This window comes from Silene latifolia, chromosome 7 (assembly GCF_048544455.1).
Source record: "Silene latifolia isolate original U9 population chromosome 7, ASM4854445v1, whole genome shotgun sequence".
NCBI classification, from domain to species: Eukaryota; Viridiplantae; Streptophyta; class Magnoliopsida; order Caryophyllales; family Caryophyllaceae; genus Silene; species Silene latifolia.
Genome location: NC_133532.1, coordinates 89,121,912 through 89,147,993, shown reverse-complemented (window position 1 = coordinate 89,147,993; position 26,082 = coordinate 89,121,912). Strand labels below are relative to the sequence as shown.

The 26,082-nt window shown below is 39.5% G+C and overlaps 1 non-coding gene across 1 annotated transcript; it reads left to right on the top strand.

The window, feature by feature from the left end:
* Positions 1-1,540: 1,540 nt before the first annotated feature.
* Positions 1,541-1,647, top strand: LOC141593652 (small nucleolar RNA R71). Its single transcript, XR_012521725.1, has one exon. It is a non-coding gene; the product is annotated as a small nucleolar RNA R71 (small nucleolar RNA).
* Positions 1,648-26,082: the final 24,435 nt, after the last annotated feature.

Here is a 26,082-nt window from a genome sequence, read left to right as displayed (position 1 = left end):
CTCCATATCAACAATGACAAAGTCCACCGGGATGAAAAACTTCCCATTCGCCTTTGGGACATCTTCCCATATCCCTAACGGTGTCTTCGTCGATCTATCGGCCATTTGGAGTGTGATGTTGGTGCATTTAAGCTCTCCCATCCCCAACCTTTTACTTACCGAGTACGGCATGACACTCACACTAGCCCCTAGATCACATAAGGCTTTGTTGATCGTTGTGTCGCCAATGGTACACGGTATTGAGAAGCTTCCTGGATCCTTTAACTTTGGAGGTGAACTCCCTTGAAGTATTGCACTACTCACCTTAGTGAAGGCGATAGTCTCAAGTTTCCGGATCGACTTCTTCTTTGTGAGGATTTCTTTCATATACTTCGCATAGGCCGGAACGTGATTGATTAATTCCGTGAAAGGAATTGAGACTTCTAAATTCTTCACAATTTCCATGAACTTTCCAAGTTGATCATCAAATTTGGGCTTGGCTTGACGACTTGGAAAAGGAAGTCTAATCACAATGGGCTCCTTCTCTTTGGCCTTGTCTTCACTTTTCTTTGAACTTTCTTCTTTTGTTGATTCTCCATCTTTGGAGTTTTGCACAATTTCTTCCTTTTCACTAGCTTCCACAAATTCATCCTCAACTTGCTTCTTCGGTGCTTCATACCTTGTACCACTTCTCAAGTGAATGGCACTAACCGTTTCATGTCTAGGGGGATTACTTTGAGGTGGTAATTGCCCCTTTTATCTTTGTGAGCTTGAAGATGCTAGTTGAGTCAATTGGGTTTCCAACATCTTGGTGTGAGCTAGAATGTTGTTGATGGTGGTTTCTTTTGCTTGGCTATCTTTTTGCATTTGGGTGAAAAATTCTTGTTGATTCTTTTGCATTTGGAGGACCGCTTTCTGGACATCAAAACCTTGGTCATTTTGGTGATTGTATGGATTTTGATTTTGGTAACCTTGGTTTTGATTGTAAAAGGGTCTTTGATTTTGGTTTCTCATGGGTGGTGGAGTGTATGTTGTTTGAGGGTTTTGAACATTTTGGCTTTTGTATGAGAGATTTGGATGGAACTTGGTGTTCTCATTGTAAAAATTGGAATAAGGGGTACCACTCTTGTAAGCTTGGAAAGCATTAACTTGTTCGGTTGTTCCCCTACACTCACTTGGGTCATGACCCAAAGTTCCACAATTCTCACATATCCCACATGTGATTGATGAGGATGCCATCATGGCATTGACATGATGCTTCGATGATTTTGAGTTTTCCTCAAGTCTAGCCATAGCTTGTTCAAACTTCAAGTTGATTGTGTCAATGTGAGCACTAAGTTGAGCACCCAATTGAGTAACGGAGTCCACTTCATGCTTTCCTCCTCTAGTAGCCTTGCGAGGTCTACTATATTGTGAGTTATGGACCGCCATTTCCTCAATCTTGTTCCATGTTTGATTGTCATCAACTTCGGTGAACATTCCATTTGATCCCATATTGAGAATGTTCCTAGAATCTTCATATAAACCATTCCAAAATTGTTGCACCAAAAACCATTCGCTAAGTCCATGGTGAGGACATGAGCGACAAATACCTTTAAACCGCTCCCAAGCTTCATACAAAGACTCTTCATCCCTTTGCTTAAAACCCGTAATTTGAGCTCTTAGCATGTTGGTCTTTTCCGGTGGGTAGAATTTTTGTAGAAAGCTAGAGCCAACTTCTTCCAAGAATCTATTCCAAGGGTGGCCTTATCAAGGCCCTTCAACCATTGCTTTTCGGTGCCGATTAAGGAAAAAGGAAATAAGACCCATTTAATTTGGTCTTGAGTCACGCCCGTTTGAGAGATAGCATCACAATAATCGCAAAAGGTTTCCATATGAGAATGAGGATCCTCACTAGGCATCCCCCCAAATTGGCTCCTCTCAACTAGTTGGATGAAGGCGGACTTGGCAATAAAATTTCCGGTGAGATGTTGCGGTGTAGGAGTACCATTTGGTAGATTATCCTCGATGGGTACGGAGTGTGACGAGAATTTTGGCATTGTAGGTGGATTTTGTGGGGTATTGTGTAATGGGTTTTCTTCTCCTTCTATTGCGAAAGGATTGACAAACTCACTAGTGGGTTGAACAACTTCACCAACACCTCTCAAATTCCTCCTAACAAGTCTCGTATTGTTCGTCAAGGTTCTTTCGATTTCACGGTCAAAAGGTAACAAATCACTTTGTAACCTTCTAGACATGCAAAATATCAAACAACTCAAAAACAATTAGAACAAACCTTGAGGAGTTTTACTTCCTCAAGATGAAGAAAGACACAACTAATAACAAAAAGAAGAAATCTAAATCAAACAAACACCGTCCCCGGCAACGGCGCCATTTTTGATCGGTCCGTTTCGTATTCACAAATAAATAGATGTGGTCGTTGGTCACGGTCGAATCAAAACACAATTTATAGCTTAACAAGCAACTCTACAATTAGTAAAGAGGCAAGTAAAGGTCGGATCCCAAGGGACGGGAGTTGAAATGAGATTTCTATTGTAACTAGCGGTGTCTAAGGGGTGTCACAAATTGGGTTGATGTAGAAGGTTACTAAACTAGAATAACAATGAAAATAAACAAGCAAGATGAATAGAAAGGGGGTGTAAACAATTGATTAAAGGCACTAGGGTGTCATGGGATCATGGGGGAATCATGGGATATGATCAAACAAACATGTTCTCAAATTATAAGCAAGCAATTATTGTTGTGATGGATTGAGTTGGGTTATATCTTACAATCCTAGGAAAGTTTGGGTCCCGGAGCCGAATCGATTAGATTGTACAACACCTACAAGTCGACTTAATCTTCCCTACTCAACAACATGCATGGTCTAATGGGACTCGAGTTGGGTTATGTCTTACAAGTCTCATTGAAAAGATAGGAGATGATAGTAAATGCAAGGATTCATAGGCTTAGCATTTCATCAAGTATAACATGTGCATGAGTTGAGATCAAAACAAGCAAGCAAATAAAGCATGAAAGCATATTAATTTAAGCATGAATCATTCCCCATGTTGGTTTCCCTAATCACCCATTAACCCTAGCTAAGAGACTACTCACTCATTATCATGTTGATCATGCTAGCAAGGTTGTCAATCATACTAACAATATGAAACATGATGAATAAATGAAAGTAATTAACAATAATTAAAAAGGGATTAAGAGATTATACCTACTAATGATTCCAATAATAAAGCAAGAATAATAGAAGTACTTGAATGCTAGATTGAGAGGTTGTCAATCTCCCAATAATAACCCAAATAATCTTCAATTACCCAAAATAAAGGATGAACAAAAGAGAGATTAAAGAACTAAAACTTGGATTAAAACTTGATTAATACTTGATTACAATATTGAAGAGAGTTTTGATTGATATTAACTACACTAATTATTGATAAGAAGAACATGCTCCTCTAATTAGCCTAATGGGGTATTTATAGTGAAAATTAGGGAGGATGCATTAGGGTTAACTAAGGGCTAAACTAGTAATTACACTTTTTAAGTTGAGCAAGGAGGACCCGGTATTTTTCGAGAGAAGGGCTTTTCTTTTCGTAGCTTGAAGAAGGCAATCCGTCTTTGTGAAGAAATTCGGGCGGAATAAGGTCGGGACGGCGGATTTGGCGATGGAATCCGAGCGGATTTGGGGAATCCGGACGGATTGTTGAGGGGAATCCGAGCGGATTCGTGTACGGGGACGCTCGGATTGTGCGAGGGGGCTGGACGGGCGGATTGCGGCAATCCGCTCGGATTGTCTGTCAGCATAGTAACTTCTTCTTTTCTTCCCTTTTCTTCATAAATTCCTTGGGGATTTCCTTGGGGACTCAAGGATCTTTCCTCAACATTGCTCTTCTACTATGATTTGTCTAAAGGCCTTCTAATCTTGTCTCTCCTTGATGCTTGGTCATTGAATTCGATCAATTTAGTCTCGTTTTGCCATGAAAATGCAAGATTCTTACTCCTTTCCTACCAAGGGATCAAAATCTCAAAGAATATGCAAAACAAAGAACTAAAGATAAGAAATGACCCAAATAAGCACTAAAAAGCATGGAAACAAGGCTAATTCGGGGGCTAAATATGCGCCAATTATGGTCACATCAGTTACACAAGATAGAGTCAAGGAAATTCTTTTTCCTTTTTCTTTGACTGATGACGCCCGGGATAGGTTGAAAGATATGGATATGGAGGCTGCTGGGGTGACTAACTGGAGTTCTCTGGCATTAGCCTTCTACAGAAGGTATTTCCCACCACAGCGCACCAACACATTGAGATGCCAAATCACTAACTTGACAGAATTGGCCACTCAAGATTTGAGTGAAGCTTAGGCTAGGTTCAAGAAGCTAGTTCGCTTTGTAACTCATTATGGTTTTCAACAATGGTTCTTGTGCAACCAGTTTTACAATGGGTTGTATGCCGATTAGAGAGCTGTTTTGGATGTTGCGGCTAAAGGAAGATTTCCGAAAAATACTGAAGCCAATATGGGATGCCATCTTATTGAAGACATGGCCATTCATGTAGATGAGTATGGGAATCCCAGAGGAGGTAGGCGAATGAGCGAAAGAGTTGGTGAGTCCCTTGTAGCTGAGGTAGAAGTTCTTAACGGGGGTGTGACAAGTCAGAAAGTCCGCCAACATTGGATGATATTCAACAGGTCCATGCTATGATTGAGCAAGAGGTGATTTGTGGTAGATGTGGCGCGGATGGACATATGATCCTATCACTTGTATGGCAGAAGTAGAGCGAGTCTGAAGAGTCTATCACACCCGAAATACTCGAGAGTGGGGGGGGGGGGGGGAATTGAGTATTTAAAAACTTATGCCTACTTTTTATTTTATATCAAGGTAATTAATTACTTAAAGTTTATTGATTAAACTTTAACTAATTAAGTTAAATGATTATGAACATAATGAAATGAAAGAAAGAAAAACTGCAAGGACACACGATATTTGAAGTGGTTCAGCTTCACACGTCGAAGCCTACGTCCACTATTCTCGATTACTAATTTTAGTACCTTACTCCGGGTTACAAAATTATCAACCCAACTCGTATAGCTAACTCTAGGTATAACTCAATTTGAATATCACTAGATATTCGGTTTTGACTATCTTAAGTTACTAAGAAAGCACTTGATTGTTCTTCTAAGTTTTCACACAATTGAACGAGTAAGAAACAATATGAAGTACTATTATCTTATGACGTAACCTTAAGAAAAATAAGCAAATTAAAGAGCACGACTTTTCGCAGATTTTCCAAACGCAAAACAATAAGAATAGCCAATTAAAAATTAAACTCAATTTTGTTTGCAAGGGATTTTTAATATTTCGAAAAGCTTAACTAGAATAAGTGTGGACAAGGCCCTCGGGAACTGCGTCCGCGGGATCCACACTAGGCATAATCGACTCGAGGTTCTTTCGAATCGAATTAAGACAAATTAGAGTCGCCACCAAGTTTTTTGGGAACTTGGAACCGTTCAAGTCAACTTTACACCTTTCATCGAAAAGCATAAAGCCAATCGACTACGAGTGATTAAAGATAAAGACTTGTACCCTATATCACTCGATTTGAATGACTCTCGTAATCCAATGGTATTTAGACGGATCCACAAACCATAGATCTTGAGTAAGGGGTGAGGGTACGTGTTAGGAAGCCCATAAGGACACCTAACCCCGCCCGTCAATAACGGCCTCTACTAAGTCAAGTGTCGGATTTCAAACAAGGTCATAGCTACTACGATATATGATATGCAAACATCGTTTTTAAAACCCTAACATGTGACAACAATTTCTATGTCGTTTTAGATGCAACTAAACTAACTTTGTCAAAGTTGTAATTTAGCATGTGGGTTGATTTATCTAACAACATGTAAAGCAAACAAACAAGGCTTGATGGGAGTGGGGGAGCCGTTGGGATCTACCCTATTACAGCCCAGGCATTTCATGCCGACACAACGAGAAATTAAAGATACAACTCGATCTAAATACAATTTCTATATACGACACCATACACGACACATGGCCATTCGGCCTAGGAAAACGTGCACAAAGGGGTGGCCCACGGCTTACATGACTCACGGCCTTGGGTCACTCCTCGTAATGTGTGCTTTCACTTAATCTCATCGAATTAGACATAAGGCCACGCACCAAAGCATGCATTAGCATAAATCGGGCCATGTTGCTTTAAACAACATGCGATTTACTACGCTCTTACTTGCATTGGGGCACAACCGTCTAACCAAACAAGACTAAGGTTTTTGAAAGAGGTTTTGACTCGATAAAAGAAAACTAACTTGAAAATTACAACTCGATAACAAACGATAAATTACAAGCGACAAAACAAATAAAGAACAAATGATGTAAAACAAACGAAACAAGAAATACCAAAGGACACGGCCAAATCACGGCCAAACCAAACACGGCTACCCTAGGTCTTAGGTCAGGTTCATTAGTTAGATCAAATGATTGCGAAACGAGCTCGAAACAAATTAGAAAACAAGTTGAAAACGACGTTGATCGATTGAGATGATGTCGCGCAAAGGTGCATTCTATACGGCCTAAAAGGGGTCAAATTAGGTCAAGTTCGCTAATTAATTTAACTCATCGAGTGTTAATAAGAAGGTTCTAATCACGCACTCTTATACTAGCGAGAAATTAGGTGAAAGAGAGATGCATTCGATTAAATTACAGAATCGTCAGTTGATTTTTAAAGCTTATGTCGAAGCCACCTATCGTGTCTAATTAGGTTATTAAATTGACCTAATGTCATCTAAATAAGTTATATGTTAACAATCAGAGGTCATACTAACATGTAAATGATCCTAAGGTGGGTCGAATCACACGAAACAAAGGAGGGGTCAAAAGCGAAGAACGAAGTCAGAAATCATTTTATCAATGCCCTACCTTGATCACGAGGATATGTAAATGAGACGGGGGTGTACGACCGACTGATGTAGCGGTTTCTTTCCCATCTCAAGTTAACGCGGGTGTTCATGGTGGTACTTTAACTCATACTCGGACTAAACTAGTTTCATAGTTAATTAAACAACCGATAAACAAAAACGATAAACGAATAAAAACAAACTATAAAAAACAAACATAAAAAACGAAATAAAAGGGAGAAAGAGGAGGATTTGATGCACCCTCAACCTATATGTATCGTTGACACCGTCTTGGGTCGTAATCGATGGTAGATTTTATCTCGAGAGGCCGTCGTCGACGAAGAAACAAAGCAAACAACACGTTTTTGGCAAATCTGGACAGCAACTTTCAAACAGCGATTTCTCTCTCGTTTCACGGTGAAAATTAGATTTAAAAGATGTTTTGAAAACTAGAAAGAGAGGAGAACAGAGATCTTAAAGCAATCCCTGCTCGTTTTGAGTTATTGGGCACGAAAATCGAGCACAAACAGAACTGCACAGACAGGAAAAAGCCGCGAAAACAGAGTGTATAACACTCTGTTTTTCGAGGGAATTCGTGTACTCTCAAGGGCAATTTGGCTCGTAAATCTTTGTCTAATGTGTAGATGGATGTTGTATGGTTAATTTGGAACAAGAAACTCGAATTTTGATGGAGGAACGAATTGTTTTTCGAAGAGGACACACAAACTGTTCCAGTTTGCAAGTCGGTTTTGTGGAGGGTTTTTGAGAGGCAATTAGGGTTTGTTTCTGGAGTTTAAAGCTTCTAAGTGACGGTTGTATGTATGAAGAACTTAGAGGAATGAATGTATGGTGAAGGGTGGGTATTTATAGGGAGTTAAAGTAGGGTAAAAGAGAGGAGAGGCAGACGGGCTCGGCTGAGCATAGCTGCTGTCCAGCAGCTTTTGGGGGGTTTTCTAGGGTTCGTATGGGGGGTTTTCTTGGTGATTAAGGTAAGGTAATGTGGGTAGGATATTAGGGTATGGGTTAGGGTTAATGGGCATGGGTTTTGGTGGTGTTTGGAGCGGGTTTTGGGCTCGGGATTGAGCTGCAAAACAGGGGGGCTGTTTCGTGTTTTGCGAGCTGGTTGGGGGTGATTTGGGACATGGTTTGGGCCGTGGTTATGGGGTTCGAACTGGGGTTGGATGGGTAGTGGTCTAGGTTGGTTAGTGTACTCGACATTCGTGCCAACTCGTAAAGAAAACGGGCTCAAAAACCGAGCTAAAATCGAGCTCAAAAACACATGGTTGAAACGAGTTCTTTTCGATTTTTAAATCGATTTTTCAAATCAATTAACACATTAAAATAAATGATTTTTCAAACCAAATATACTCATAAAAATGATTTTTCAAATCAAATATTTATTTTATTTTCAATAAAATAAACTTGGGAAAATAAATTCAAGATAAAATAAAATAAAATAAATTGAATTCACCTAATAAAAGCTATAATTTAAATATCATTTAAATTAATAAAATGAACTCACTAAAAAAACATTAATTTAAATATCATTTAGATTAATAAAATACTTCATCGACGACGTCCATTCTACATCGTAAAACGAGCTCCAAATAATGACAATGACAACTAAAGAATACATGTGTCCTATCATCATCGGGTGTTTGTCGGGTTCTCTATAAATTCCAGTATCGACGGATACGGGTATCTCTGAGCCCCCACTTTGACCGAGGCTTGGACAAGGCGAAAGTCAAAGTATACCCCAGTCCCTCTCGACACGAGGATTCTCGCGGGTCGTTTATAGTCCACTAGACTTGCGTATATAAGCTCGCCAACCATAAGAAGAGATCATACCTGAAACTTCGTTGGGGATTGACTCTTGCTTCTGTTGAATCAAATTATCGTCGTTGGCCGTCGACCCATAAATTGCATATATGGTGGATTGAGCCTTATCCTTAGGCGCCTACGTATCCGTTTCTGACGGAATCAAACCCGCGTCGTAGTTCGGCAACTGCTGACACATGCCCAAAGTTTATCATATTCTGGCGTATGTCCAAAATTCATCATCTGCTGACATTTGCCCAAAATTTATCATCTATTTGGCAGGTGTCCAAATGGGACGGGACTTTCGAGGAGGTTGCCGCCGCTTTCATCATTTGCTTTCAGCTACGGAATTCTTCCATTTCATACTCTTGTAATTTAATTGAATTCTTGGTGGATGTCATCCTTTACATCTTGATAATGGTCTCTGAAGCCAACGGCTTCAGAGCCCCCAGTTTGTGATGGCTCTAAAGTCGAAGACTTTAGAGCCCCCAGTTGAAGCATATCCTGCTATATTTGCAACATAGAAAATATACGAGCAGTAATCATCACATAAGCACATTTGGATCATCGATCTTGAAATTGAATCATTTGAAATACTGGGTCATCGACCCGAAAATTGAATTTGAAAATTTTGAATAATTGGGCCATCGACCCGAAGTTTGAATTTGACATCACTTGGTATGTTGGGCCATCGACCCTTCAAAAATTGAATTTGATGATTTTGAATAATTGGGCCATCGACCCGGAAAGATTCTACTACTTGGATCATCTATCCACAATTCGTAAAAAGTTTTTGGAATTTTGAAATTTTGAAATTTTTGAAATCGAACCTTGATGGGTGAGCATGAAACACGACTCAGACACTCTGTAAGACTTGCAAACAACGTGGGCGTAGCCCGCTACCGTAAAACAAAAAAGGAAAATAAAACCGTAAGTGTGCACGGGTTTTAATTCAATTATTGACTTGTTGGGGGTAGAAATGTGAATTTGCCATTCTGACGCCAAAAGATGACAAACGGGAATCACAAGGTCGTCGGACTTGGGACGAAGATTTCGTATGGCATGGGCGTGCTCCCGAGGGCACATGGGAATCAAGATCACTTGGCATTAACAAGGTGGATTAAACTCATGGAGCAACAACGTTAGCTTCGCCTAGACACTAAACACAGACTGATTTTATGAGAACAGTTGGACATCACACATCACTCTTGTTGGGAACATTCTGCCACTCTTCTCCTCGCCTCCTTTCTTTTCAGCGAGTATTCAACATTTCTTGCCACCGCCTTCTTTCTTTTCAGCGGGCTTTTGCTATTTTTCTTCCACGCCTTCTTTCTTTTTAGCGGGTTTTTCATATTTTCTGTTCCCAACACAAACCCACATCTATATGACTCAGCATCATTGCCTAAACCGTTCGATAAAGCTCATTCTGAGACTTGATACTATTCATCCGAACCTATATCCTCATCCTAGCTTACATCGAGTACTAAGACCAACTCAAACAAAGGTGGCTTCATTTGGACTTGGTTAAGACCCGTAAGAAACCGACAAGATGATAACTTGGATGATGGGTGGATTGAATCCCTTATTCTGAAGGACTGCCTACGTATTCGCGTGGAGCGAAATCAAATCCGACGTAGTTCGATCCTGGGGCATAAACATGGCATTTTGATTATGTGTACACACTCGAAGGTTTCACCTAAGGTATCATTTCGTATCCCATTCTAGCCTGTAAGGTACCGTTGTATCCCGTGTCTAGGGTTGGTACAAAAGGTTTTGATTATTTGGGATGTGGAGCTTGGTAAAAATAGGTTTGCAAGGTAAACCGTCATTCTTGAAGGTTTGTTTTGTGGTGCTAAGGCCAAGGGCTATGGCTTATACCGTGGTTGGAAATGGTGTCTCGGGTTTGATGAAACCCGAGTGCAAATGGGTTGGAAAATGATGTGGGTTCAAATTTCCATGTCTGGACCCTAAAGGCTAGGTATAACAACACAAGCGGAATGATTCTCAAAATTCCCGACTATACCCTTTTAACTGTCTCAGGAAGGACTTAGGGGTAAAGAGGTTACTACTTAAGCTTTTAGGCTTCGCCCATTGAACTTCAACTATGGGTACTTGACTTATGGCTTCCGTAACTTCGACATTCAACCAAAAGCGTTCTGCAATAACTTCAACATCTTTTTTTCTTTTTTTTTTTCATTTTTCTTTTCATCACTTTTCTTTTTTTTTTTTTTTTCATTTTTTCATTTTTCCAATTTTTCTCTTTTTCTCATTTTTCATTCTTTTTCATCTTTTTTCTCTCTTTGAAAATGATCTTCTATTCATTCTCTTAGTCATAAATGGATACACCTTGAAAACTGGGCTTCGCCAACTAATTTGGATAGGAACTAACAATTCCTTGTTAGAACGGGTTGATATCTTCTCTCTTCGAGAGGGGATGATTTTGTGGGGATGGGCTTGCCTTCCATCATCGATAGGGGAAACAAGGAGCTAGTCCGGGTTTGTCATAGAATCATCTAAAAGCTTGTCACAAACATTGGTTCAGATGGAGGTTTTCTACCACCAGACATGGAATAGGTAAAAGAATCAAACACTGGATCCTAGTGTACCTTACATTTTGAAACAGGACATATTTCTACCCCAGGGATGCCTTTGAGTGTGTTGTGCATTTTATCATATTTCGGAATGATTGAGGATGGGAAATAAGACATATTTGGAAACGAAACTGCAACTTTTATTGAATGGCAAATGCTTAACATACTCGAAGGAACGACTCCTAGGACACACCCTAGGTCATCGCGGAACAAACGACTCAACTTCAAGAAAAGAAAGTCCTAGACTCGACTCAAATAAGATAAGAAAACAGATCCCGACTCATAATTTTTCAAATCTGGTCTTGAGCTTTCCCTTGTCCAGCTGTCAGCTTAGATGCTCGGTTCTAGTCCTTGATCCCTTTGATGGTATGCCTCCATCCCAAGGTAGTCCTCTGAGGATCTACGCCAATGATGAAGGTCGGTGAATCGAATTGTCCTTTATTAACTTCGTTTACGAGAGGAGTACATTCTGGAGCAAGACTCCCGACTTGAATTTCATTCTTCGGGTTTGGCAAGAATTCAAAGCAATCCGCAAATATCTTCCCGATAAACACCCCTTTCAAGTGACATGGGCGGATAAGATGGGAATAATCGACATTGTCTTCGACAGAAACAAAGTTGGCGTGATCGCCAAATGGATTGGTGATGAAATTGGGTTTTATGGCTGGGATTGGGAGCGTTCCATTCTCAATCATGTCTTGAATTTCGTGCTTCAGTCGATAACACTTTTCAGTATCATGGCCTTTCCCTTGATGAAAGGCACAGTAGGCATTTGGTTTATACCATTTACCTTGTTGATCAGCAGGAGGGTCCGGAGTTGGACCAATAGGCTTCAGCTTTCCTTGGGCTATGAGCCTTTGGAGAGCGTATGTATAAGTGCATCCGATATCGGTGAATGCCCTTGGAGCTTGGCGCTGCGGTTTTTTCGATTGCCCTTCTAAGAGATTGATGGCTTCATCAATATGGGTGGTTGCTGGGGCCTTGGCCTTAGACGATGAGGCCCCGTGGTACCCTTTCGGCTTTTCAACCTCTGCCCTTCTGACATCATCCTCTACCTTTATCCCGATTCTTATCAATTCTTTGAAAGAACCAAAATTCTGGTATTTTAGAGCATTACGGTAAACAGGTCGTAAATTCTTCACGAACTTATCTACCATTTCAACTTCATCAGGCTTCTTAGCTAGTTTCACGCTTTCAGCGCGCCATCTTGCGAGGAATTCAGTAAAGCCTTCTTTTTCTTTCTGTGTCATCACCTCCAACGTTCTTATGTTGGTTTGAATCTCGACATTGTCAGCATAGTGCTTACAGAACTCCACCGTAATATCTTCGAAAGTGGGGAAGTTCTTAAGGTCAAGATTGTAGAACCACGCCTTCGGGTGTTCATCCAGAGATTGAGCAAAAATTTCAGAGAGCATGTCAGCAGGCACTCCCTTTAGTGCTAAGTACCCCTTATAGGCCTTAACATGGTGACTGGATCTTCTGTGCCCTTAAACTTTGGGATGTCAGTGAGTACCATGTTCGTGGGCAACTTATCCTGCACCGGGGCATAGGCCCTAGCATTCTCATAGTGAATGTTCTTCCCCCGGGAGAGTTTCAAACGGTCTTCGATGAACTTGAACCGTTTCTCCAGCTCGGTCAGAGGTGGAGGGGAATCTTCACCCAGCTTAGATTCGATTGCATCCATTCGGGTCATCATGAGGTTCACGGCCTCAGTGAGCTTGTTAACAGCATCTTCCATTGCTTGACGTCGGGTTTTTGGCGGCCTTTCTACAAGAAAACCCCGTACTGAGTCAATATTTGAAGTAAGAGCCCCTGCACACTTAAGGACATGACCCCAACTTGACTCAAACAAAGACTCGGCTTGAGACTGACTAACCAAAGGTTCGACTCACGGTTGGATTTAGACCTTGATTCATTTGGACTCGACAAAACGACACGACCCGAATCATCATAATTCGGTTCTAAACCGGACTCGGTGTGACTAAACCCGTGATTGGACTAACATAGCCCATAGGTTCGTATGAAACGTCCACAATGGCCTAGCTTGGACGTTTCTGTGGACTATCCTAGACCAAATGGTCGACCAACATGACTCAAAGCCCAAGAGGTGCGCTTGGGTGACCCAACAGGGTCATGTTCTAGACTCTTAGAACGAAACACACCCGGCCTAACACGGCCATGACCCGGACACGCCTCGACGCATTTCATGCTTGGTTGAGGTTCGAGAGGCATTTTGGATTGATTTTGAAAAACGAATGATCGATTTGAATAATGAGATTTGAAATGGGCAGCATGCTGGCTATAAAAGCTTGTTTTGGCCGAAATTTCTAGTCCTATTTGGGCAGCATTCCGCGTTTTTAAAACCATGCTAATTTTGAAAGTAAGTTGTTCAAAAGTTCGGTTTTGAAATGGACATGGAAAATTTTGAAAAGACTCGGGAAAACAACTTGCACATTATCATTCTCATGTTATAAGGATGTATGCTCCTAAACATCTCTAAGTCTCGGCAAGTCTTCTACAAGAAGGTCTATGCCCTCCATCCTTTTGCGGTCTTATAGAGCAAGGGCCTTAAGGTAAAGTACCTAGAAGAGCGTCCCCACCATCAAGAACCACGCGAGGTGAAGTGGAAGCGAGCAATGTGCAGCTTCCTGGCATAGTGGGACGTCGCCCCCACGCATCACAAAGAAACGCTGGGACGGCCCGGGAAAATCCTTAAGGGTTTATGCATGAATCGTAGCACTATGAGTAATGTTTTACTTTCCAACACTTTCTTTTCAAGTTTCACCTCGGAGGAAAAGACCCTAGAAACAAAGTGTAACTAGTCCTCTTTTCCCCAGCAGAGTCGCCAAACTGTGGACAAGGCCCTCGGGAACTGCGTCCGCGGGATCCACACTAGGCATAATCGACTAGAGGTTCTTTCGAATCGAATTAAGACAAATTAGAGTCGCCAACAAGTTTTTTGGGAACTTGGAACCGTTCAAGTCAACTTTACACCTTTCATCGAAAAGCATAAAGCCAATCGACTACGAGTGATTAAAGATAAAGACTTGTACCCTATATCACTCGATTTGAATGACTCTCGTAATCCAATGATATTTAGACGGATCCACAAACCATAGATCTTGAGTAAGGGGTGAGGGTGCGTGTTAGGAAGCCCATAAGGAAACCTAACCCCGCCCGTCAATAACGGCCTCTACTAAGTCAAGTGTCGGATTTCATACAAGGTCATAGCTACTACGATATATGATATGCAAACATCGTTTTTAAAACCCTAACATGTGACAACAATTTCTATGTCGTTTTAGATGCAACTAAACTAACTTTGTCAAAGTTGTAATTTAGCATGTGGGTTGATTTATCTAACAACATGTAAAGCAAACAAACAAGGCTTGATAGGAGTGGGGGAGCCGTTGGGATCTACCCTATTACAGCCCAGGCATTTCATGCCGACACAACGAGAAATTAAAGATACAACTCGATCTAAATACAATTTCTATATACGACACCATACACGACACATGGCCATTCGGCCTAGGAAAACGTGCACAAAGGGGTGGCCCACGGCTTACATGACTCACGGCCTTGGGTCACTCCTCGTAATGTGTGCTTTCACTTAATCTCATCGAATTAGACATAAGGCCACGCACCAAAGCATGCATTAGCATAAATCGGGCCATGTTGCTTTAAACAACATGCGATTTACTACGCTCTTACTTGCATTGGGGCACAACCGTCTAACCAACCAAGACTAAGGTTTTTGAAAGAGGTTTTGACTCGATAAAAGAAAACTAACTTGAAAATTACAACTCGATAACAAACGATAAATTACAAGCGACAAAACAAATAAAGAACAAATGATGTAAAACAAACGAAACAAGAAAGACCAAAGGACACAGCCAAATCACGGCCAAACCAAACACGGCTACCCTAGGTCTTAGGTCAGGTTCATTAGTTAGATCAAATGATTGCGAAACGAGCTCGAAACAAATTAGAAAACAAGTTGAAAACGACGTTGATCGATTGAGATGATGTCGCGCAAAGGTGCATTCTACACGGCCTAAAAGGGGTCAAATTAGGTCAAGTTCGCTAATTAATTTAACTCATCGAGTGTTAATAAGAAGGTGCTAATCACACACTCTTATACTAGCGAGAAATTAGGTGAAAGAGAGATGCATTCGATTAAATTACAGAATCGTCAGTTGATTTTTAAAGCTTATGTCGAAGCCACCTATCGTGTCTAATTAGGTTATTAAATTGACCTAATGTCATCTAAATAAATTATATGTTAACAATCAGAGGTCATACAAACATGTAAATGATCCTAAGGTGGGTCGAATCACACGAAACAAAGGAGGGGTCAAAAGCGAAGAACGAAGTCAGAAATCGTTTTATTAATGCCCTACCTTGAACACGAGGATATGTAAATGAGACGGGGGTGTACGACCGACTGATGTAGCGGTTTCTTTCCCATCTCAAGTCAACGCGGGTGTTCATGGTGGTACTTTAACTCATACTCGGACTAAACTAGTTTCATAGTTAATTAAACAACCGATAAACAAAAACGATAAACGAATAAAAACAAACTATAAAAAACAAACAAAAAAAACGAAATAAAAGGGAGAAAGAGGAGGATTTGATGCACCCTCAACCTACATGTATCGTTGACACCGTCTTGGGTCGTAATCGATGGTAGATTTTATCTCGAGAGGCCGTCGTCGACGAAGAAACAAAGCAAACAACACGTTTTTGGCAAATCTGGACAGCAACTTTCAAACAGAGATTTCTCTCTCGTTTCATGGTGAAAATTCGATTTAAAAGATGTTTTGAAAACTAGAAAGAGAGGAGAACAGAGATCTTAAAGCAATCCCTGCTCATTTTGAGTTATTGGGCACGAAAAACGAGCACAAACAGAACTGGACAGACAGGAAAAAGCCGCGAAAACAGAGTGTATAACACTCTGTTTTTCGAGGGAATTCGTGTACTCTCAAGGGCAATTTGGCTCGGAAATCTTTGTCTAATGTGTAGATGGATGTTTTATGGTTAATTTGGAACAAGAAACTCGAATTTTGATGGAGGTTTGATGGAGGAACGAATTGTTTTTCGAAGAGGACACACAAACTGTTCCAGTTTGCAAGTCGGTTTTGTGGAGGGTTTTTGAGAGGCAATTAGGGTTTGTTTCTGGAGTTTAAAGCTTCTAAGTGACGGTTGTATGTATGGAGAACTTATAGGAATGAATGTATGGTGAAGAGTGGGTATTTATAGGGAGTTAAAGTAGGGTAAAAGAGAGGAGAGGCAGACGGGCTCGGCTGAGCATAGCTGCTGTCCAGCAGCTTTTGGGGGGTTTTCTAGGGTTCGTATGGGGGGTTTTCTTGGTGATTAAGGTAAGGTAATGTGGGTAGGATATTAGGGTATGGGTTAGGGTTAATGGGCACGGGTTTTGGTGGTGTTTGGAGCGGGTTTTGTGCTCGGGATTGAGCTGCAAAACAGGGGGGGCTGTTTCGTGTTTTGCGAGCTGGTTGGGGGTGATTTGGGGCATGGTTTGGGCCGTGGTTATGGGGTTCGAACTGGGGTTGGATGGGTAGTGGTCTAGGTTGGTTAGTGTACTCGACATTCGTGCCAACTCGTAAAGAAAACGGGCTCAAAAACCGAGCTAAAATCGAGCTCAAAAACACATGGTTGAAACGAGTTCTTTTCGATTTTTAAATCGATTTTTCAAATCAATTAACACATTAAAATAAATGATTTTTCAAACCAAATATAATCATAAAAATTATTTTTCAAATCAAATATTTATTTTATTTTCAATAAAATAAACTTGGGAAAATAAATTCAAGATAAAATAAAATAAAATAAATTGAATTCACCTAAAAAAAGCTATAATTTAAATATCATTTAAATTAATAAAATGAACTCACTAAAAAAACATTAATTTAAATATCATTTAAATTAATAAAATACTTCATCGACGACGTCCATTCTACATCGTAAAACGAGCTCCAAATAATGACAATGACAACTAAAGAATACATGTGTCCTATCATCATCGGGTGTTTGTCGGGTTCTCTATAAATTCCAGTATCGACGGATACGGGTATCTACAATAAGGAATGATCATATGTATTTATAGTAGAGGAAAGAACTAGGGTTTGCACGAAACCCTAGGATGCTGTGAGATAGGCGGATTATCTCGCAAGAGATAAATCTCTATCTCTTTCCTAATTCAATCCAAGATATATTTAGTTTAGGTAAATAAGATAAAAGTGAATCTTATTTTTCTATAACTATATCTTTAAGATTTTCAGATAAGTAAACAAATTAAATCATGTATATATTTAAGATAAGAGAATATCTTATAAAAATATAAGCTAGATTTAATTAGATAGGTTACTTGAACTAGAGGACTTGTAAACCCTAAAGATTCAAGGCCAGCGGCCGAAACCCTAGGCCCATGTCCATCTAGACGAAAATCCCTCTTCTTGGATTAGGGTTAGGTTAAAATAAACTAGCAAACCCTAGGTAGCATGACAACCCATAAGTCGTTTTACTAACCAATAGAGATATGCAAGTTATCCATTATAACAACCACAAATCAACTCCACTATAGATACAAATGATTTCGAAATATGTTTAAAGAGTTTTATCCTTTGAAAAATGATTTTAAAACTATTAAAATCATGCTATTAAAATGCTACCCAAAGTTATAGTAGAAACAACTATAACTTTAAGTTTGGTAAGTAAAGTTATAGGTGAAATAGCTATAACTTTACCTTCCAAATATTCTCTTCTTAAGATACCGTCATTAGATGAAGACCTACACTAGCTAATCTTCCCGGAGATCTTCAGTGATAGAATCTTCTCTTTATCTTGACCAAAAGCTCTTCATCTTGAGCTTATTGAAGACTTGATCTAGCCTTTTGCTTAAGTGATCATCATACTTGAAACTTGTTACAGTTACTATGATGCTTTAAGAATCTTGAATGTTATAGCTCAAGCTGCTATAACATTACTTGAATGATGCTTCACAAATCTTCAATGTTATAGCTAAAAATGCTATAACATTACTTGCTAAACTTGTAAACCTAAGTCAATCTAACAAATACTAAACAAACGATTACGAGCAAGAGTATATATAAAATGAGACACACACTTGTCATTATCAAAACTTAATCATATATCTATATGGTCCAACAAATTCCCCCTTTTTTTTATGATGACAAGTCTCTTACGATTTGTGATTAAGAGGATGTTCCCGCTCAACATAATACTATAAAAGTCATAGTCAGTCAAACACAAGAACAATACACTAATATACAAAGTATAGAATCTAAGGACCTTAAGAGATTAAAGGTTATGACAAGGAGCAAGCTTAGGCAAATACTAAAGTCACGATAATTTTCTTCCCCCTCTTGACATCATCGAAAAGACGAGAAAAGACATAAAACAACTAGAATGATATAGATCTAGACACGTATTAATCATGCAAAGAAAGATTATAAAACGAGAAAATAATCTACATAAAGCATTCCAAATATAAAATAAGAGTACTACAAACCAAGGTAGTCTAATTGCCAATTGGGCCGAATAAGAAGACAAGGGATAAAGCCAAATGGGCCGAATGGAAGAGCAAGCCAAAAGGGCCGAATTAGACAATTATTCAAAAAAGAAAGTCTAAGAAAAAGAAAAGCAAGGTAAGGATGAGGACGGGTTAAGGGTAGTCACGTTTCACGACATTCGGGTTCACATAACCGGGACGGGTCCTAAACTCAAGAGAGTCAAGACGATCAAAGCATGAGCGGACATGGTTAGCTTGTGCCGTGAGACACCTCTCGAAATTGAGCACTTTCAAAGACAAGGCTTTAGTAGCCTCGTAAACAACCCGCATATCCTCATTCATAGCCTTCCCTTCACGCCATATTGCCCCTCCTTGACTAGCTAAATTAGCCAGGGACCCGAAATGACGGACACACTTCTTAGCCGCCGTAGCCGCATCCTGAGCCATAGCATCAACCCGAGCTTCCAACTCATGCAAATAAGACAAGACCTCGGCAAGATCCGAACCTTTCGAACCCAAAGCCCCATTCCTGTCTTGACCCAAACCCAAGACCAATTCCGCAACCATCTTATTTTGTGCATCCATTTTTTCACAAATACTTGCCATAAACAAGTCCAACTTTTGTTCAACAACTGACACCACATCCGACGATTTGTCCACGACATTCCCTTTCGCCAAAAACACCAAATCGGGTCCAATTGCACCAATCTTCATAAATTTAAGATTAGTGTCACACATCTCATCTTTCACCTTTACACCATAGCTAGAAGTCCCAATTACCCCTTTGTTTTCTAAAAGCTGAGAGACCCACATACCATATGGCAAATCCAAAGTAGAATAGAACTTTTCCTCAGTGACGGAAATACTTTTTTGAACGATTTTATGAAACACGAGACGAGGAAGACTAACTTTGGACCCTTCAAGCCACTTAGACATCAATACCATCTCATAACTCGACAATTTATCACGACCACCCCTCCTCGGAACAACCGTGTTCCAAAGAAAATTAAGAAACAATTTCAATTTTGGAGCGAACGACCCCGCAAGCATATTACTTGACCCCGTAGCATCAACATCAAACGACTTCTTAATTTTAAGCTTTTATTCCTCCGTCACATCTCCCCATTCCGCACTCGGATTTATTTCGATCCTATCATCAGGGACCGAAAACAGAGTAAAAAAATTGGCAAGGGAGATTTTGACTTCGGAATCATTCACCACCGCATGCAACACGTTATTTTTTACGGAGACGGAAGAGTAAAATGGGATTACCTCAATAGGATAAACCGGACCAACAAAGGAACAAACTTTCTTCCATTCTTGAAAATGCAAGAAATCCCTAAGGAATTGTAAAGCTTCGATTTTTCCATACCATTTGTCGGAGTAGGAACGACCACCATGAATACCATACCGCATAACATAGTTAACGCGGGTTCTCTCATCCGCGGTGAGTTGAAGCTTATCAAGCCCCGTTGATGTTGCATTCGGCATATACTCTCGAAACATTGCCCTTTGATGACCTTCTTGAGTAGCCACAACCTCGGTTTCTTCCACCGAACCTTCAAACCCTACGGCCTTCTTTTTCCCTTTATTTAACTTTCGTCTTTTCCCTTCTAAGTTAGGATCAACCCGATTATGATCGGGGTTAGTTGGTTTTAGGTTTGATGAAGGTGAGGGAGTTTTGAGAGGGACATAGGTTTTGTTGCATGGTGATTTGGAGCACCCGGTCTGAGTTGTTGACCGAGTTGAGTGTGAGTGGAAGCGAGTTGAGGGAGGAGTCATGATGATGATTGATTTTGGAGGTTGTGTGTAGAAAAGTCTAAAAAGAAAATCTTTGGGTGTTGTGTTTTGATTGTGACGGTGGGAGGTGGGTATTTATGGGGAGCGTTAATGGTAAAAGAGTTTAAGGGAAATAAGGAATGTGGGGGTGGCGTGTGGAAGTAGGTAAAGAAATTTACCCTTTTTTTTATTTACTTACCAAAAGATGAAACAAGTGGTTAGGGTAGATTGTTTAAAAGATATGATAAGATATGGCAAGAGATATAATTATGGTGGAGAATTTCGATTAAGGCAAGATTACAGAAGCAATATGATACGACTTTTTGGTTCGTAATAAAACTTAAGATACACATGACTAGAAAATGGAATATTCTCATATTATAAAATAACTTTTGACATAAATAAACTTGCAACGAAAAATACGGACACAGTCATACAATCTCGTCAAGTTTAGTCAGTCATACGGAGAGTAAAATATTTGTGATAAGTTTAGGTGCCACCGATTAAACCAATTTCCAACCGTAAAATCTCAAAACGTTCTCTAGCCAATGCTTTGGTAAAAATGGCAGCCCATTGTTTTTCTGTGCTACAAAATTCAAGTCTTATGTTGCCCTTATCTACATGATCACGTAGAAAATGATGTCTAATGTCTATATGCTTAGTCCGTGAGTGCTGCGCAGGGTTCTTAGATATAATTATAGCACTCGTGTTATCACATAAAATAGGTATACACCCAACATTAACACCGTAATCACATAATTGTTCCTTAAGCCATAAAAGTTGAGAACATACCAACCCAGCGGCAATGTATTCGGCATCAGTAGTAGATAACGCAACGGATTGCTTCTTTGACCCCCCATGTAATGATACACGGTTTAACAAACATGGCTATGCCGGAAGTACTTTTTCTGTCAAGTGAACAACCCGCATAATCTGCATCTGAATACCCTATGAGATCGAAATTACACTCAAGAGGATACCACAGATATAAATTAGATGTACCAATTAAATACTTCAAGATTCTTTTAACTGCAATCATATGCGATTCTTTAGGGCACGATTGAAACCGAGCACATACGCATACACTAAACATAATATCCGGATGACTTGCAGTTAAATAAAGAAGTGAGCCAATCATACCTCGATAAGCCGTCTCATCGACAGACTTACCGTTTTCATCCAAAGTCAACTTCATCTCAGTACCCATAGGAGTTGTCTTAGAATTAGAATTTTCCATACCGAATTTCTTGATTAGCTCCTTGATGTATTTTTGTTGGTGTATCATAATTCCTTCAGAAGTCTGTTGAATCTGGAGTCCAAGGAAGAACTTGAGTTCTCCCATCATGCTCATCTCGAATTCTGAGGTCATTAAATCTGAAAACTACTTACATAAACGATTATTAGTTGAACCAAAAATAATATCGTCAACGTATATTTGTACAACTAATAAATCGGAATCCTCAGTTTTCAGAAATAGGGTTTTGTCGACAGATCCTCTTTTAAAACCACTTTCAAGAAGATATTTTGGCAATCTGTCGTACCATGACCTCGGAGCTTGTTTCAAACCATATAATGCTTTATCTAATTTGAAAACATGGTTTTGAAACTTGCTATCGAGAAATCCTGGAGGTTGTTCCACAAAAACCTCTTCGTTCAAATAATCGTTAAGAAATGCTGTCTTATTGTCCATTTGATAAAGTTTGATTCCCTTATGAGCAACAAAAGCTATTAACAATCTAATAGCCTCAAGTCTGGCTACAGGGGCGAAGGTCTCATCATAGTCAATTCCTTCTTGTTGATTATACCCTTGTACAACCAATCTAGCTTTATTTCGTACAATAACTCCTGTATCGTCCAACTTGTTTCTAAAGACGCATCTCGTACCGATAACCGTTCGGTCTTTAGGTCTTGGAACCAAATGCCACACTTTGTTCCGTTCGAACTGTTGGAGTTCTTCTTGCATAGCAACGATCCAATCTGGTTCGGCAAGTGCTTCTTTAATGTTTGTAGGCTCAATGGTTGAGAGAAAAGAGTAGAACGAACAAAAGTTGTTAAGTCTTCTACGAGTTCGAACACCTTCATTCAAATTTCCTAGGATGGTTTCCATTGGATGAGAATCCTTATATTTCCATTTCTTAGAAACATGAGGCACATCTTCATCTGAACTAGTCTCGCCTTCATTGAATGATTGGGGTTCAAGCCTTGTTCCCCCTGAATCCAATCCTGGAGTTATAACAGAATCAGTTATAACATTGGATCTAATTTGTTGATTTGGAGTTGAAGTTATAGCTTCATCAGTTATAACTTTATCCTCCAATTTCTTAGATTGAGAAGAGATTTTAGTATCATGAACAAAACTCTCAGTTCTCTTTTCTTTATCATTCGAAGGGCTTCCTTGTTCATCATTTGTGCTCTCAATTTCTTTATCTACTTCATCCAATTCTGGAAGTTCATCCCTGGAAAGTCGGAAATTAGGTTCGTTCAAATCTTCTTCCTCATCCTGTTCAGCTTTGTCAAACATATTATTCTCATCAAAAACAACATGAACACTTTCTTCGATGCATAAGGTTCTCTTATTGAAAACCTTATATGCTTTACTATGATTAGAATAACCGACAAACACCGCTTCGTCACTTCTGGGATCAAATTTGCTTAATCTATTTTTGCCATTATTATGGACAAAACATTTACTCCCGAAGCAACGTAGATGTGATATGTTAGGTTTACGTCCCCTAAGAAGCTCATAAGGAGTCTTCTTTTAGAATGGGTCTAATCAAAGCTCGATTATGAACATAGCATGCAGTACTAATAGCTTAAGCCAAGAAATTTCGAGGTAGACTGCTACATAACAACATCATGCGTGCCATATCCTCCAATGTTCAATTCATACGCTTAACAACACCGTTTTGTTGTGGGGTTCGTGGTGCTGAGAAGTTATGCCCAACACCATTATCCCTACAATATTCTATAAATGCATGATTATCAAATTCGGTGCCATGATCCGTACGAATGGAAACTAATTTTGATTTATACTTATTTTGGGCAAGCTTCATTAGAACTGCAAACTCTTCGAAAGTTTCATCCTTTGAATTGAGAAATATAGGCCAAACATATCTAGAATAATCATCAACTAGAACGAAGACATACCTGGATGCACCTCTGCTTCTTACCTTCATTAGGCCACAAAGATCCATATGCACGGGTTCTAGTGGTTCCTTGGTACATACCATTCTCTTGGGTTTGAATGATGATCTCACATGTTTGCAACGAGCACACGAATCACATAATGTTTCTTGATCGAATTTGATTGAAGGAAGTCCTTCAACCAAATCCCATTTCTTTAGCTTATTCAACGTTGTTGAATTTATGTGAGCAAATCGTTTGTGCCAAAGGCACGGATCATCTGTCGTTACTTTCATGCATGTGAATGAATTAGTAGGAATATTATTTAGATCAATCATATAAACATTCCTTCTATGTTATCCTTCAAACACAACACTACTTGTTCCTTCAATTATTATTCGACAAGAATCTGAATGAAAGACAACTTTATTTCCTTTGTCGCATAATTGAGAGATACTCAGTAAATTGTGTTTGAGACCACTAACAAGATAAACATCACTGATAGCATGAGAAGAGGATATTTCAACTTTACCAACACCGATGATCTTACCCTTCTTGTTGTCGCCAAATGTGACCTTACCTCCATCGAAAGGTTCAAGTGAAAGAAATAAATTTACATCTCCAGTCATGTGCCTTGAGCATCCACTATCAAGGTACCATAAGTTATTTTCTTTCACCACAACCTGCAAGATAATTAGATACAGTTTTTAGGTACCTAAGCTAAGTTGGGTCCTTTGACGTTAGTCACTCTAAAAACTAGATCTTTTCTAACCCAAACCCTTTTTATAACTTTTCGTTTTGGAGACGAATGGGTTTGTTTAGGAACCGTCTTAGGTTTAGTTGTGGGTTCCTTATGTCGTGGTCTTTCAGGTTGTTTTGGAGGAGCTTTGGTTTTGAAGGGCTCTTTAGATTTAGGTGTTTGTTTTGATTTGTTAGCCTTCTTGAAATCAAAGCTCATATAGTAGAACCAACGATGATCATTGTTGCGTTCTTCACTTGTACTTGGTTCTGATGGGGTAGAATCATTATCCTCCAAAATAGTGTCAGATGCTTTAATAAAATTGATTCCTTTTCTTAAATCCTGAGCATATTTGACACAATTTTCTTGTATATGTCCAGTATGACCACAATAATTACAAATCAAATATTCTGGTAAATACGTATATTTTCTCCTTCTGAAATCTCGTTCGGAAGGGGTTGATTTGCATTTAGAGTGATCTCTACGACCATAGCACTCATGTCCTAATCCCATTTTCATGTTATTATCTGATTGCTCAGTTAGGAAATTTAGGACACGTGTGCTACCTTCCCATTTCTCGTGAACGTTTCTAGCATGCAAGAGTAATTCTTTTAAGGACTCTATTTCTTTATTGCATTTGGAATGGTCTGACTCTACGACCTTGGGAGGGTGAGTCTCTTCATAATTGTCACGAAAGTTCTGGAATCTGTCATTGAGAACTCGTACCGTCTCAGTACGCGTTCTTTTAGTATTTGAAAGAACGGTTTTAGATTCCTTTAATTTCTGAGTTAGAGATTCAATCTCCTTCTTTTGATCTGAGATCACGGCTTCTCTAGCCGTAGCCTTGGACTCAAGAAGCTCTTTGACTTTCCTCAATTCCAATGTTATAGCTTCACTAGCTATAACTTTGGCTTGAAGATGCTTAATGTTGAGTTTCAGGTCTGAGGTTATAGCTTCATTAGCTATAACTTTAGACTCAAGAGCCTTCTTCTCAGCATTTGTCGTATCTGAAGTTGTAGCCATATTAGTTGTAACTTTAGATTTGATCTTTTTGGCCTTTGCTTTAAGGAGATGATTCTCTTCAGCAATATCGAGAATTTGTTCTTTCAAGTCTTTCAGTTCCATCTCTTGTTCGTGACACTTATCAACAGATTGCTCAAAATATTCAATTAAAGCATTCTTGGGCAATTTCTGAACACTTTTCTTAAGTTCAAGATAACTTACCTCTTCTTCTTCTTCTGAATCGGAATCTCCTAGGAAGCAGCAGTAGGAGTCCACGCTATCTTTATCATTGTCTGAGAAGAGGTCAAGACCGACGTTGCTTAGACATAGTTTAACAACTTCTTCTTCTTCTGATGCTTCGTCGTCCTCAGGGTCAAGATCTCCCCAGCAAGATGCCATCATCACTTGCTTGAATTCCTTCTTGGTCTTCTCATGTTTTGCTTTATCTTTAATTTTCTCCCATGTGGGACAATCCTTAATCATATGACTCGATTCTCCACACTAGAAGCATCCTCTATTAGCAAACGTATTCTTTGACTCAGAAGTTTTCTTATTAGAGAACTTGTTGTTATTGTTGTTGAACGATTTTGCT